This window comes from Ailuropoda melanoleuca, chromosome 4 (assembly GCF_002007445.2).
Source record: "Ailuropoda melanoleuca isolate Jingjing chromosome 4, ASM200744v2, whole genome shotgun sequence".
NCBI classification, from domain to species: Eukaryota; Metazoa; Chordata; class Mammalia; order Carnivora; family Ursidae; genus Ailuropoda; species Ailuropoda melanoleuca.
In genome coordinates this window covers 726,404-740,126 of record NC_048221.1, presented here as the reverse complement: position 1 = coordinate 740,126, position 13,723 = coordinate 726,404, and the positions used below count along the sequence as shown (strand labels likewise).

The 13,723-nt window shown below is 57.2% G+C and overlaps 1 long non-coding RNA gene across 1 annotated transcript; it reads left to right on the top strand.

Annotated features, from left to right (window-relative positions):
• The first annotated feature begins 102 nt into the window (after positions 1–102).
• On the top strand, positions 103–7,742 carry LOC117801819. The gene is made up of 3 exons (XR_004624540.1): positions 103–125; positions 319–914; positions 4,434–7,742. It is a non-coding gene; the product is annotated as an uncharacterized LOC117801819 (long non-coding RNA).
• Positions 7,743–13,723: the final 5,981 nt, after the last annotated feature.

The following is a 13,723-nucleotide window of genomic DNA, read 5'->3' as shown; positions in this document are numbered from 1 at the left end:
CAGGAAGGCACCGCCGCCGGAAGCGCCCGGCACCGGAGAGCCGGCGCTGTGCCCTGTTCCCGCCTGCGGGTGTAGACGGTGTAGACGGTGTCCGGGTTCTGGGCCTGGGCACGGTGCTCGCTGAGGTCCCCTTGGGGCCCTAATGAGGGGGTGGGATGGGTGCCGACGGTGGTGGAGTCCGAGTTCGGAGGCGGGTTTGCAGAGTGCGGGTTCAGCTGTGGTTTGGGCCGGCTCGCCCTCGGCCTTGCGTGGGTCTGAACGTGGCTGCAGTCGTCGTGGGTCAGTAACGAGGTTAACACGCCGCTCATCCGTCCGCAGGTTAGCCGCGGTGGAAGCCGCGCCGCCAGGCCCTCGGCACGCTGGGCCACGGGGCAGCGCCAAGGAGCCCTTCCCGGACCGCCGCTTGACCTCGTCCGCCCCGGGCCTTCCGGCGTTCAGAGCCCCGGCCCGCAGTGTCGCTTCTGTCAGATGTGCTCCGAGAGCCGTGCCGTGCGTCGTGCGCAGGCGAGTCCCGCGAGTTTCCAGCAGCGCAGTGGGCTTCGCCGAAATCCACGGAGACCCTCCCAGATGCGCGAGCAGGACGGCGAACGCCGCCGCGTTCGCGGGGGAAGGAGTGCTTCCCGGAAGCCTGAACTGAGCCCCAGAGGGTGTGCCTTGTTCAGGGGTGTTCCCGCGGCGTCCGTGCTAGGCCTTGGAGCTGCTGTAGCAGTAACCTGTCGCGCAGCGGGGCGTCTCGGGTGTGGGGTGTGCGGCAGCTGTTTCAGGAACTGCCTGCCACCCGGGCTGGGCGTTCAGTGCTGAGGAAAGTGGCGCTCAGGGAGCTCAGTCTGGTGGAGAAGACACGTAACAGTAGTGACGGCAGCATCCCAGCCCTTTACAGTTACCACCTTCGTTTATGGCGGGAACCGCAGAAGGTCGGTGCCACGACTACCCCGTTACTTTGGTTATCCCTCTACCACAAAGCAGCGCAAAGCCTATTAGCCAGAACCAAGCTTGCTTCCTCACCCTTCTGCAGCCTGGCCTGGGTTCCCCCTGGGTGCTTCTGCGTGCGCCCTGGCTGTCACATGTGTGCTTGGAGGGGGGCCATCGGCAGCCGGGCTGGTGCCTCTGCCTGTGCGCTCAGGGCTTCTCCACCCTCGGAGGGGTGCACACTCGCTCCGACGGCGTCACTGGAGTCTGCCATGGCCACCCAAGGTTCCCAGGAGCACAACCCATTTTACAGACAAGGAAACCCGAAGAGAAGAAAGTTGACCCATTCGTTCAAGTCAGAGCTGAGACAGTGTTTTTAAGATTATTTTTTTTATTTATTCCAGAAGGAGAGAATGAGCAGGGTGGGGGAGCACAGGCAGAGGGAGAAGCAGCCTTCCCCCTGGGCAGGGAGTCCTATGCGGGGCTCCATCCCAGGACCCCAGGATCATGACCTGAGCCAAAGGCAGACGCTTCACCGACTGAGCCCCCTAGGCTCCCCCAGAACTGAGATGTGAAACGGGAAATCTAGCTCCAAAGCCCAGACTGTGACCCGTTGTACCATGAACCACACACAGGTTCTGACAAAGCTAATAGAGGAGGGGTTCGAGAAACCAAGAGAGTAACAGAGACAGTTTTGTTTGTGGCCAGGGTTCGGGGGTGGAGGGGATCATGGAAATGACATTTAGCCTGAAAACCTGATGTCTGAATGGCGTGGGGACTGGGGGAGAGTTTTCAGAGCTTAGGGGGCCATGCAAAGGCCCTGGGGTGGTGGAAGGCCCTACTTGTCAGAGAAAGTAAGTGATGCCTGGTGAGGCCAGGAACAAGGGCTGGGGAACCAGAGGGAGTCCCTCAGGGCTTAGGTGTGCCCTAGGTGGGTGTTTTGTTTTTGTTTCTAATTTATTATTTTATAGTAATCATAGATTCACAGAAGTTTGCAGAAGGAGTCCAGAGAGGAACCTTGTACTTATCACTCCACTTCCCCCTGTGGCTTTATTTTGCGTGTCTGTGATACAGTATCACAATCAGGACGCTGACATGACACAGTGGTGTGTGGAGCTTTGAGCCATTGTATGATGCGTAGATTTGTGTACCCCCCACCCTAGTCAAGACATAGCTACAGAGAGCCCCCTCCAGCTACCCCTGCTAGACCCCCACCCACCCTGCTGCCATCCCTCGTCCCTGGGCACCACAGATCTGCTCCCCATCTCTCATTCCCTGAGAATGCTCTGTAAGCGCAACCATACAGCACACAGCCTTCGGAGACCTGCTCTTCCCACTCGGCACGATACCCCAGAGAGGCTTCCAAATGCTCACGTGCATCAGGAGTTCCTCCTTTTTGTTTGAGTAGTGTTCCATGTGGTGCACGTGCCGGATAATCTCCCTATTTTGAGGTCCCTAGTGTCAGTCCCATGTATGCATCGTTTCCAGGGATGAGAGTGTGGACGTCTTTGAGACCCACCTATCCCATGCAGGAAATTGAGGAAGAGTGGAGGGCGTGATCTAGGGGCTGGCATACCACGTCTGCCCTGCGTTCCCAGATCCAAGCATAGGCGCACAGCTGTAGCCAGCTGCAGGCCGGCTGGAACTTATCTTTATCCTAGGAGCCACTCGCCCAGTTGTAAGGGAGGTGCTGCTACTCGGAGGGGAAGGGACGTCGGAGGACAGCTAGCGACCCCTGCATCAGAGCCTGTCCCTACTTCAGCCCAGGGGCGGTTGAGAGGAGTCACCAGGCCCTTGCCTGTGAGTGTCTTGTAGGCTGCCTGGCACCCCACAGCTGGGGCCCTGGTGGGCACAGGGAAGTTACTCAGGGAGGCAGGTGCTGTGGGGTGGACAGAACACCTACATATTCGGGTTGGCTGGGCTCCTTGGGCACGTCGCCTCCGCCTCAGTTTCCCCACTCTGAGTTAGGGGAGACCTCATTGGGTGTCTCGCCTGTGAGCTGCTGTCCCCCACCCAGCCTGGGGGAGGAGCCTGGCCTTCCCTCTGGGGTCTGTGGGTCGGGACCCTCGGAGTGCGGTCCAGAAGAGATGAGGATTGAGTGACTGGGTGAGTGCCCAAGTGGGTAGATGCCTCCCTGGGGGGCTTCCTGGGGGACTGTGCCAGGAAGCCCCACGTAGACCAGAGCAGGGTCTGTGGTACTCAGGACCCTTAGCCCCTAGCGTGTCAGGTAGAGGGAAGGCTGCTACTGTGCCTCTGGGGGGGCTGAGAAGAGACCCCAAATAGGCACCCACACGTCCTAGGTGTCTCCTGCCGAGACTTCAGGTGCGAGCAGCCGCACCACCAGCTCTTGTCCTCCCTGCCTCCTGTGGGCTATCCGGCCCAGGCTCTTGCCTGCTCTGTGTCTTTGACAGTGTGGCAGGCAAAACACTAAGACAGTCAGTGGCTCACGACCTTGTGTAATCCCCTCCCCTTGGGTGTGAATAGAATTTGTGATGTGATGGGTGTCATGTCTCTGACTATATGGTACAGGGCAGAGGTGAAAGGATCTTCTGGATGGAATGGAGGTCCTTCATCAGTTGACCTTTAGGGAAACCTGGGTGGCTCAGTTGGTTAAGTGTCTGCCTTCAGCTCAGGTCATTATCCCAGGAAATCATAATCTCCGGGTCCTGGGATCAAGCCTGGCATCGGGCTCCTTGCTCAGTGTGGAGCCTGCTTCTCCCTCTCTCTCTGCTGCTCCCCCTGCTTGTGCTCTCCCTTGTCCCCCCTTTCTGTCAAATAAGTAAATAAAATCTTTTTAAAAAATCAGTTGACCTTTAGTTAATGAAAAAGGAAATTATTTTGGTGGGCCTGACCTCATCAGGAGAGCCCTTTAGACGAGGGACTGGGGGTCCTCCTGAGGTCACAGGGACTCTTCTGTGGCCAAGGAGAAGCAGGACACCACAGGTATGCAGCTGCCCGGAAAGGAATCGTACCAACAGCCCTGTGAGCTTGGAAGGGGCCTCTGCCTCAGAGGCAGCATAGGCCCAGCCAAGCCCTGGATCACCACTGCAGAGACCCTGAGCACAGCACCCACCCACGTGTCCCCCAGGCTCCTGACCCACAGAAACGTTCAGATGAGCGTTGTTTTAAGCCTCTAAGTTTGTTGTCACTTGTTACGGAGCAGAAGACAAGCACATGGCACACCTCCATCCGCCGTGCTGGAGTTCCCAAGCTCCCTCTCCCGCCTTCCTTGATTGTTGTTTCCATCGTCTCCCCGGCCACCTTGCCCTCCAGAGGCCCCGGTCAAGGTTCAGCTGCTTCAGGGAGCCCTCCCTGGGAGCCCACAGCTGGTCTGCACCTGCGGTGTGGTGGTCGCTGGTGGGGTTCCCGTCTGTGTAGTTCTCCCTCCTGATGGCACAGGGTGACTCACGCTTCCTGCCCCAGTCAATGCAGGCATGGCTGTGGTATGGGTGCCAGTGGAAGAAATGTGAGCCCAGCACTGTGGCCACATGTGTTCACCCTCCTCTCCTTTCTGCCCACCCCAGGAACCGGTTCTGCCCTGGATGCTGGCTGCCGCCCCTGACCCGGCCAGGCCTGAGAGCAAGGAGGACAGTGACACAGTTGAGCCCCACAGCTGTAGTGGATGACTGGTGGCGGAGTTCCTTTGGCTGTTGTGACAGCACCGTCGCCTGGTGGCTTAAACCAGTAGCTGTTATGATTTCCTGCTTCTGGAGAAGTCTGAGGTCCAGTTAAACCAGTAGCTGTTATGATCTCCTGCTTCTGGAGAAGTCTGCAGTCTAGGCAGGACTGGTTCCTTCCGGGCCTCTGAGGGAGGGCTGTCCCATCTCTGTCTCCCAGCTCCTGGGGCTCTGGCCGTCCTTGGCTTGTGGACACATCCCTCCCCTCTCTGCCTCCGTCTTCACATGGACTGTTTCCCTGCCTTGTGTCCCTGTTTCCTCTTTTTGTAAGGACACCCATCATTGAAGTCAAGGCCCATCCTACTCCATTATAGTCTCATCTTAATCAGGTTCTGAGGTTTCCGGTGGACGTGACTTTGCAGGGGGACACTGTTCGGCACGGTCCCCGTAGCGCGTGAGAGAAACGAACCTTTGTTGTTCACAGACGCTGAGCCGCGGGTGTTTGTCGCATCATGCGGTGTCGCGGGTTTACGCTGTAATGTATGTACTGGTCTGCGTACTTGTCTTCGGCTGGACGCTGACCTCCTGCCCGTGGGAGAGGGCGTATCATTCATTGTTGTGTCGTACAGGACGGGGAAGAGTTCGTTTTACCAGCCGGTACCAGAACACATTCTAGAGACGCCAGTGGGCTTTTTAGGAAAATACCTTTTTAGCACTAGGGAGCGGTCGGGGCAGCCCTTGGGATGTGAGGGGAAAGGGTGCACGGAGAAGCCACTAAGCTCAGCGGGAGGAGGTCGCCGCCGTTTTGGAGGCGAGGGAGAGGAGCCGGGAGAGGAGGTCACGGCCCCTGCCGACGCCCCGTTCGGGGGCCCCTGTGCGGTGGAACAGAGCTTGGCCAGGCCTCCCTGAGCTGAAGCACAGGACGAGCTGCCAGCCAGCCTTACAGGTGGGCAGCGGAGCCGGGCCCCGGACAGCTCCGCGAGCACAAGGGGCCTGGAAGGCACCTGCCGCATGCAAGGAGCCGAGGAGACCACGCTCCCGGTTGGAGCAACCCTAGTGCTCCCTGGCGCTCCTCGTCCCGCCGAGACTCTGAGTGTTGACCCAGCCACGGGGCTGTGCGGACGCCGGCCGCCCGGTGGGTGCAGGGCAGTCCTGGAGGAGGCGGCGGACGGGATTCCGTCATGTTCCTGAGCTCTGTTGGGTTACATTGGGCCTGTATTACCTCTATCGTTGTTTTTTAAAAAGGTGACCAAAAAAGTAAAATATTTTAAAAGCACCTATGTCATGCTTCCCTGGTGTGGGTCTGGCCCCTCCAGGCTGCTGAACTAACTGCTGTGTGCCCATCTTGTTGACCCCCTTCCCAGCAGGCTGCCCCACCATCGGCTGTCCCGGGGGCCCAGGCCCCCACTTGGCCTGCAGGGTCTATCGATGGCTTTGCCGGCAGCCGTGAAGAAGCCGTGCGCTCCTGTTCTCCGCGCGGATCCCAGTTGTGGCACTAACTGGCTTTGATGCCACAGTCTCCCCTCCTGCGCAGAGCTGCCGTTTGTGGCCTTCCTGGGCACCAGGGAGAGTTGAACAGCACCCCTAGTCCCCACCCACTTGATGCCAGGAGCGCCCCCAGTCATCTCAACCACAGACGTCCTTGGACGTTGCCCAGTGTCCCCTAGAGGCAGGATCCCCCCGAATGAGCCTGTGGCCATTGCCATCATGCCATTGCCCCCTGCCATCATTCCTGGAGGTAGCCTCGAATGGGTCCGCTCGTGCCCTGGGCTGTCCCTGGGACAAGCTTGGTCCCTGCTCCCAGCATGGGCTCACTGCCTGGTGAGTGAAAAAATGAGAGAAAGGACAGCCTGAGTCACAGCAGGCGGCTTTCTTCCCCGGAACTTCCAGCTGCCCATCGGGACTTCCCTTTGGGTGGTGGGCCACTGTGGGAGGAGGGGAGAGCCCCGTCTGTCTCCTTCACCACCTCCTGCCTCGCTGAATCTGGCTTTGGCCGTTTGCATTCAGCACGTCCAAGGTGGTTCCTCACAGGGCTCGTGACTTGGCACCGTCCACCCGGGCTGTCCTGTGGGATGTGCCCAGGATTAACGGATCGAGATGAAACATGGATGGACAGCTTGGGTTGCCTGGCCGGAGTTTCTGCACAGATCATAGATCGTATCTGTGTTACTTTTCTAGGGTGGTTGTAACAAAGGACGACAAGCAAAATTTGCTGCCTCCTACTCCAGGAGACCAAAACTCCGGCCTGAAGGTGTCGCAGGGCCCTGCTCCCTCTGGAGGCTCCTCTCCCTGCCTCTTCCAGCCTCTCTTGGCTTTGGTGTCTCTTGGTTTATGGACCAGTCTTTCCTCCATGTGTCTGTGTCCACATTCCCTTCATCTTATAAGCACACTGCTCGTTGGTTCTAGGTCCGTTCCTACCCAGTGTGACCTCATCTTAACTACTAACTTGCATCTGCAAAGACCCTATTTCCAAATAAGGCCCATTCACAGGTTCCCGAGGGTTAGGACTTCGGCATAACTTTTGGGAGACACATTCAACCCATCAAAACCTCACAGTTAGTGAGTTCCTCACCATGGTTCAGAGTTGTTAGCAGTCTTGCCCGTCACACTTCTCCAGGTAAAATACAGGACTGAATTGCTGGGTCCATGTTAGATACGGAGTAAATGCTGGGTAGATACGTTATTAACATACAGTCGACCACTTAGTCTGAGTGTTTCATTACACCCTAAAGATGTATCTGTTATATATATAAATTTCAACAATAACTGGGTGTTCTGTATTTTTATTTGGCAAATCTGGCAACCCTGTTTAGTAATTGGATTTATAGACTTTTCTCCAAAGGGGCAAATGGAACTTCTGGGAACATTATGTTGATATCACTATTTCTGCAAGAACCTTTGGTATGTACCAGTTGGAGCCTCGTCTTGATCAGGGGAACGCCTTCAACAGTGTGTCTATGAGTGTGTGCACACAGGCCTCCAGGAACTGAGGAAAACTGCTTATGAGATGCATATTTTGAAACATGACGGGGCGGGCGCCTGGGTGGCTCAGTTGGTCGAGCGTCCGACACTTGATTTCGGCTCAGGGTCCTGAGATCGAGGGCTGTGCAGGGCTCCCTGCTCAGCGGGGAGTCTGCTCGAGGACTGGCTCTCCCCCCGCTGACGCGCGCTCTTGCTCTCTGTCTCTCTCACTCAAAATAAAATATTTTAAAAAACATGTTGGCTGCCTTTTCTAATCAAAATTTTATTGTAGGTTTATGCAGATAAAATTTGCATACAATACAACTTACCCATTTAAAGTGTGCAGTTCACAGTGTTGTGCAACCACTAACCTCTGTCTAGTTCCAGAACGTTCCATCACCCCAAAAGAAGCCCTGTCCCCATTAGCATTCACCACCCCTGTGATGTGCCTGTTCTGGACACGCCACGTGGACTCACACGCCACGGGGCCTTCTGCGTCTGGTTCCCTCCCTGAGCATCGTGGGCTCGGGTCTGTCCCCGGGGCAGCGTGTGTCGGTTCCCCACTGCTTTTCGTAGCCCAGTAATGATCTTGGGGGTGGTGTGAGAAGCTAAAATGGCCACGGAAAGACACCCATATCCTAACTCCTGGAACCTATGGACGCTGTCTAGCAGAAAAGGAATTTTTAGATGTGATTAAGTTAAGGATCTTTTTTTTAATAAAGATTTTATTTATTCGACAGAGACAGACAGCCAGTGAGAGAGGGAACACAAGCAGGGGGAGTGGGAGAGGAAGAAGCAAGCTCGTAGCGGAGGAGCCTGATGTGGGGCTCGATCCCATAACGCCGGGATCACGCCCTGAGCCGAAGGCAGACGCTTAACCACTGTGCCACCCAGGCGCCCCTAAATTAAGGATCTTGACGGGAGATGATCCTGGATTATCTGAGTCCTGGTGTCATCGCAGGGGCCCTGATAAGGCAGAGGCAGGGGGATTTAACGCACACATAAAGGAGAAGCCGTGTGAAGCTGGAGGCAGAGACTGGAGGGACGCACCCACAAGCCAAGGGACCCCTGGGGCTCCCAGGAGCCAGAAGGGGCAGGAAGGAGCCTGCAGAGGGAGTGTGGCCCAGCGATTTTGACCCCGTGAGCATGACCGGGGCCTCCTGACCTCTAGAACTGTGAGGTATAAATCTGTTTTAATCACGCAGTGTGCGTGCCGTTAACTTGTTTCTGCTGCTGTTACGGGCTGAATTGTGTCCTCTCCAAACCCATATGTTGAAGTCCTCCCTAATCCTCAGGATGTGACTGTATGTGGATCCAGGGTTTTTAAAGAGGTCATTAAGTTAGAATGAGGTCCCAAGGGTGGGTCCTAACCCAATAGGACTGGTGTCCTTATAAGAAGAGGCGATTAGGGCACGGGAGACCGTGTGAGGACGCGGGCAGAAGATGGCCGTCTGCACACCCCGGGGAGAGGCCGCAGGAGAAAGCAGCCCTGCCACCACCTTGCTTTCAGACTTCTGGTCTCCAGGACTGGGAGAGAAGGAACGTCTAGGTCCCCTGGTGCGGTATTTTGTGGTGGTAGCCTGAGCAGACAGAGAGTGCAGCCTGGGTAACTGCTACCAGCTTCTGCTTGCGTCCCCGCCACCGCAAGGACTCCGTGCCTGGCGTCCCTGCACACATGTGCCCGCCCTGGGATCTGCCCCCGCCGGGCCTGGCTGCTGGCTGAGCTGTGGGCTTGGAGGGAGCATGGCGCAGCTGCTGTGGGAATGAGTCTGGCAGCTCCTCAGAAAGTTAAAAATAGAAGGACCATATGACCCGGCAGTCCCACTCTGGGTATCTACCCAAAAGCACTGAAAGCACTGAAGTATCAAGAAGATAATCTGCACCCCGTGTTCACACCAGCACTGTTTACAGTAGACGGAAGTGGGGAGCACCCCAGGTGTCCCATCTGCAGAGGAAGGACACACCGTGCGGTCCGTCCACGTGCTGGAACACGACCCAGCCCTAGAAAGGAAGGGACCCTGACACCGGCCACGACGTGGATGGACCCCGAGGATGCCGGGCTCAGTGAGAGCAGCCAGACCCAGAAGGACACATCCCACAGGACCCCACTCCCAGGAGGCTCCCAGAGGAGTCCCGTCCACACAGACAGAGAGTGGATGGTGGGAGCCAGGGCTGGGGCAGGGGCTGGGGAGTCTGTGCTTCCTGGGGACAGAGTCTCTGTGTGGGGAGACGGAACGTTCTGGACCCGAGGGTGGGGGTGGCTGCAGGACGGGGTGAGTGTGCTTCATGCCGCGGAGCTGTGCACCTGGAGATGGTTACAATCTTGAATTTTATGTGTATCGTACAACATTAAGAAAAACTTTTATAAACCCCATCCCTACAAGCCAGGCATTTCCCGCACCATGTGGGATGTTTCCTGACGTGTTCAGTGTTGGGGTCAGAGGGCGACAGACGCCCCGTCAGGAACATGGCCCTGCTGCCGCCCCCTTCGGAGGCTCTCCGGCGGCCTCGTCCCCGCTCCAGCGAGACACCTGCACTCCCAGACCAGGAGAGGGTGGTGCACTGCACTGTCTCCTCAGCAAAGAGCCAAGGATTAGGCCCCATTGAGTTCCCATCCTGTTTGCCTTTGATTTTTTTTAAGAAGCCTTTCATTTCGACTATTAGGCATTTCAGGGCAGGCTGCACAGTGTCATCTGCATTTCAAACACGTGTCGCTGGGGAGATTTGTTTCCTTCCTCTTTCCTGTTTCCTCTTCTTCTCCCAGACGTGTAATCTGCAGCCGCTTCTATTTGTTTTCTTCAAGGTCCTCCATCATATTGTCTCACACTGTCCCCAGATGGTCACCGGACATGGCCCCAGCCCCCAACCACCACCCCTTCCAGGCCCCACCGGGCACCCACTCTGCTCCTCTCTGGGCACCCAGACCCCGGATTTCTCAGGGTCACCCCACCCTGTTTCATTTCCACCCAAGACAGTGGGAACGAGGCTCTTCCTGTGTGTGCGTGTGCGCGCCTGGAGCAGAGCAGGCGTGGGCACGTGGCTGGACGAGTCCGCAGGTGGTGCTGGGCTCGCCTGCGTGCAGCTGCTGCCCGCGCCACGTGGCCCTCCTGAAGCATCGCCCCTGTGCCTTCCATCCCAGCCATCGGCGTCGGCCTCCCTAAGTGCCCCAGAGCTGGGCTCCCGCAGGGGGCTGGCGGCTCAGTGAAGAGTCCTGGAGCGCGCACGGCCCCCGGACTGCACCTGTTGGCCTTGACCGGCACCTCCATCCCGCCAGCAGGTGTGCTTCTGTCGGCGTCTTGGATTCAGAGTGGGCTCCGAGGAGTCTGGTGGGTTTCCGAGCTCGTTCTCACATGGGGCGATTTTCAAACATGGTGGCAAAATACATGTAACACAGAATGTTGCATCGTAGCCGTCTCTGCTTGCACAGCTCCGTGGCCTGAAGCACGCTCACGCCGTCCTGCAGCCACCCCACCAGGAGGCACAGACTCCCCACCCCCGGCCCCAGGGGCAGTTTGGGGACATGGGCTCTGCTTTTCCCAAACTTCTGTCTGTCATCCGCGCGGGACAGTCCAGCGCAGATCCGGGCAGGAAATTAAAGCGGCAAGTGTTTATTTGAGCTGACTCCCGTTTTATCGTTGGTCCAGCTGGTGGGTCAGCTTGTGGTATAAACTGCAGTGTATTTAGGCTTTCTTAGTTTTTTTAATAAGGACCAGATGAGTTCATTCTCTAGTCTTCCTAAAATGAAGTGGGGCACGTGGTCAGGAAGCGTCAGTCTCCTAATCGTCCAGAATTTCATTCTCCGGATGCGAAACTGATCAATAAAAAGGTTTAAAAACAGCTCCAGGGGCGCCTGGGTCGTGCAGGGGGTTGAGCCACCGACTCTTGACTCCGGCTCAGGTCCTGGTCTCGGGGTCCCGGGATCGAGCCCCACGTGAGGCTCTGCACTCAGCGGGCAGTCTGCTTCTCCCTCTGCCCACCTCGCTCGTGCACGTGTGTGGCCCTCTCTCTCTCTCCAAAATAAATCTTAAAACCACATAACTCGTCAGAGCAATAGGAGAAGAAGCCGAAATTTCCGAAATGACGAGAACGTCAGGAAGAGAAAGGGGGTGTCTGCACCGCCTCGTGTGCAGTGGGCACAGCCGCTGTGGGGTCTGTTTGCTGAATGTCCATCCCGCCATTTAGGGTCCTCCATCCGTGTTAGGATGTTGGCTGCAAACACGGGTGCCCTGGCTGGTTGCCGGGTCACCTGTGTCACCGCTCACTGGCTCACATCCTCACTTCTGGTGCAGTACGGCCAGGATGTCTCCATGGACACTCCCTTTCTTGGTTGTAGGAAAACCCCAGACTCTGACACCTGCTTTCAACAGCACCATACATCAGGATATAGGGAGCAAGGGAAATGCCAGAAAAAAATAATAAAATAAACCTCCCTGGGGTCCCAGCGTACATTTGCGGCATCCCCAGATCGTGGGTGTGCTGACACTGCTGTGTGCGGGTTCCAGAATTTGCCTTGTGCCCGGAGCGCTCATGGCAGAGGCTGCCCCTGAGTGTTTCCGGATGAAGGGATGGCTTCCTGGGGAAGGGGCATCCTGTGACCTGACCAGAGGGGGTACGAGTCACTGTGCACGTGTGCTGGAGTGACGCGGAGACACAGGCGTTTGTGAGTGTGCCAGACCAGTGGGCTCTGGATAGGCTGTGTGGACGAGCAGTGTCCGTGCCCTGGACCTGTGCTCGTGTGCATGAGCAGTGTCCATGCCCTCGATCTGTGCTCGTGCGCACGAGCAGTGTCCGTGCCCTGGACCTGTGCTCTGCATTCTCGGTGCTCTACGTGCAAGATGGTACCATCGGGGTGGGGGTCAAATGTGCACTGGACCTCCCCGGACATTTCTCTGTGCCTTCCAGTAACTGTTTCAAAGTAAAAAATTTAAAAATACGTTTAAAAAACCAAGATAAGGGAAGCGTTCTAGAAATCAGTTCCCTCCCCAAACTGGCAAGGCTGCACCGTGGAGAGACGTGAGCAGGCACCCGTGAGACCACGACGCCGTGTGGAAGGCCTTCACGCCGCCCACGGCAGGGCAGGGAGAGGGGTGAGGCTGGCAGGTCTTTCCCATTTGGGGAGCTGCCCCGTTCTGTGTCCCCCTGTGCACAGCCCATTCAGGTCCTAGAGGGCCCCTGTCTGGGGGCCCGGGGAGGACTTGGATCAGCCCGGCCCCTCGCAGCCAAACCATTCCCAGAACGTCTGCCTCTGCCCAGACAGGCAAGTCACAAGCTCAGGGGACTCAGGCTGTGGTTCACTGGTGGGGCCCCAGCTCAGCAGAGACAGAAGCCTTGCGGTGTATTTAAAAACCCCACAGAGGGGCACCTGGCTGGCTCTGCCGGGGCGGGGGAGGCGGTGAGACTCTTGAACTCAGGGTCGTGAGTTCAAACCCCACCTTAGATGTAGAGATTGCTAAAAAAATAAATAAATAAGCTTAAAAAAAAACAAAAAACCCAAACCCACAGAACATTGTGTTTCTGCCAAGCCGTGTCAAGGCCAGAGTCCCCTACGCAGGAGACAGATTCCCTGTGTCCTTGTTAGAAAGAAGGAGGGTGTTACTCTTCCACTGGACAACCAGAGGTTCTGGCAGCATCGGGGAAACGCTGTTCGTTCTGAAATGCAGACTCGATGGAGCCCACAGTCCTCTGGGTGACAGGGGGCTGTGGCTTACAACGACGTCCTCCCCCCACCGCCCCGTGCTCGCGGTGCCCCGGAGCCATTGCGTCCTGCAGCTGCCACACCCCATGCTCCTCTGGGGGACGTGGGAATGGCAAAGCATCAGGCAGCAGCTGGGGAGGGGCGGGCACGAGTCCTGCTCGGGTCACGATAGGACAGTGCCCTCTAAGAACTCCAGGTCCTTCCCGGCTCCGCACACAGTACCAGCCCCGGCTGGAGGTGGTGAATTGGAAGGAAGCATTTCAGCCCTGTCCCCTCCTCCTGAAGCAAGTGGTCCGCAGCCAGGGATGCACCAGGAGATAGGACTGGGCTCTGAAAGACCTGGACACGGAGGATGTGCTGGGCACAGGGGCAGGCCAGCCACACCAAGAGAAGGCGGGTTCGGGGCTCCAGCTGGGACCTCCAAGTTCAAGGGTTGGACTCCTAGACCTCAGAATGGGGCTTTGTTTGGGAACAGGGTCACTGCAGGTGTCATTAGTTCAGACGAAGTCATACGGGGGGGGCAATCCAATGATAGTATTTT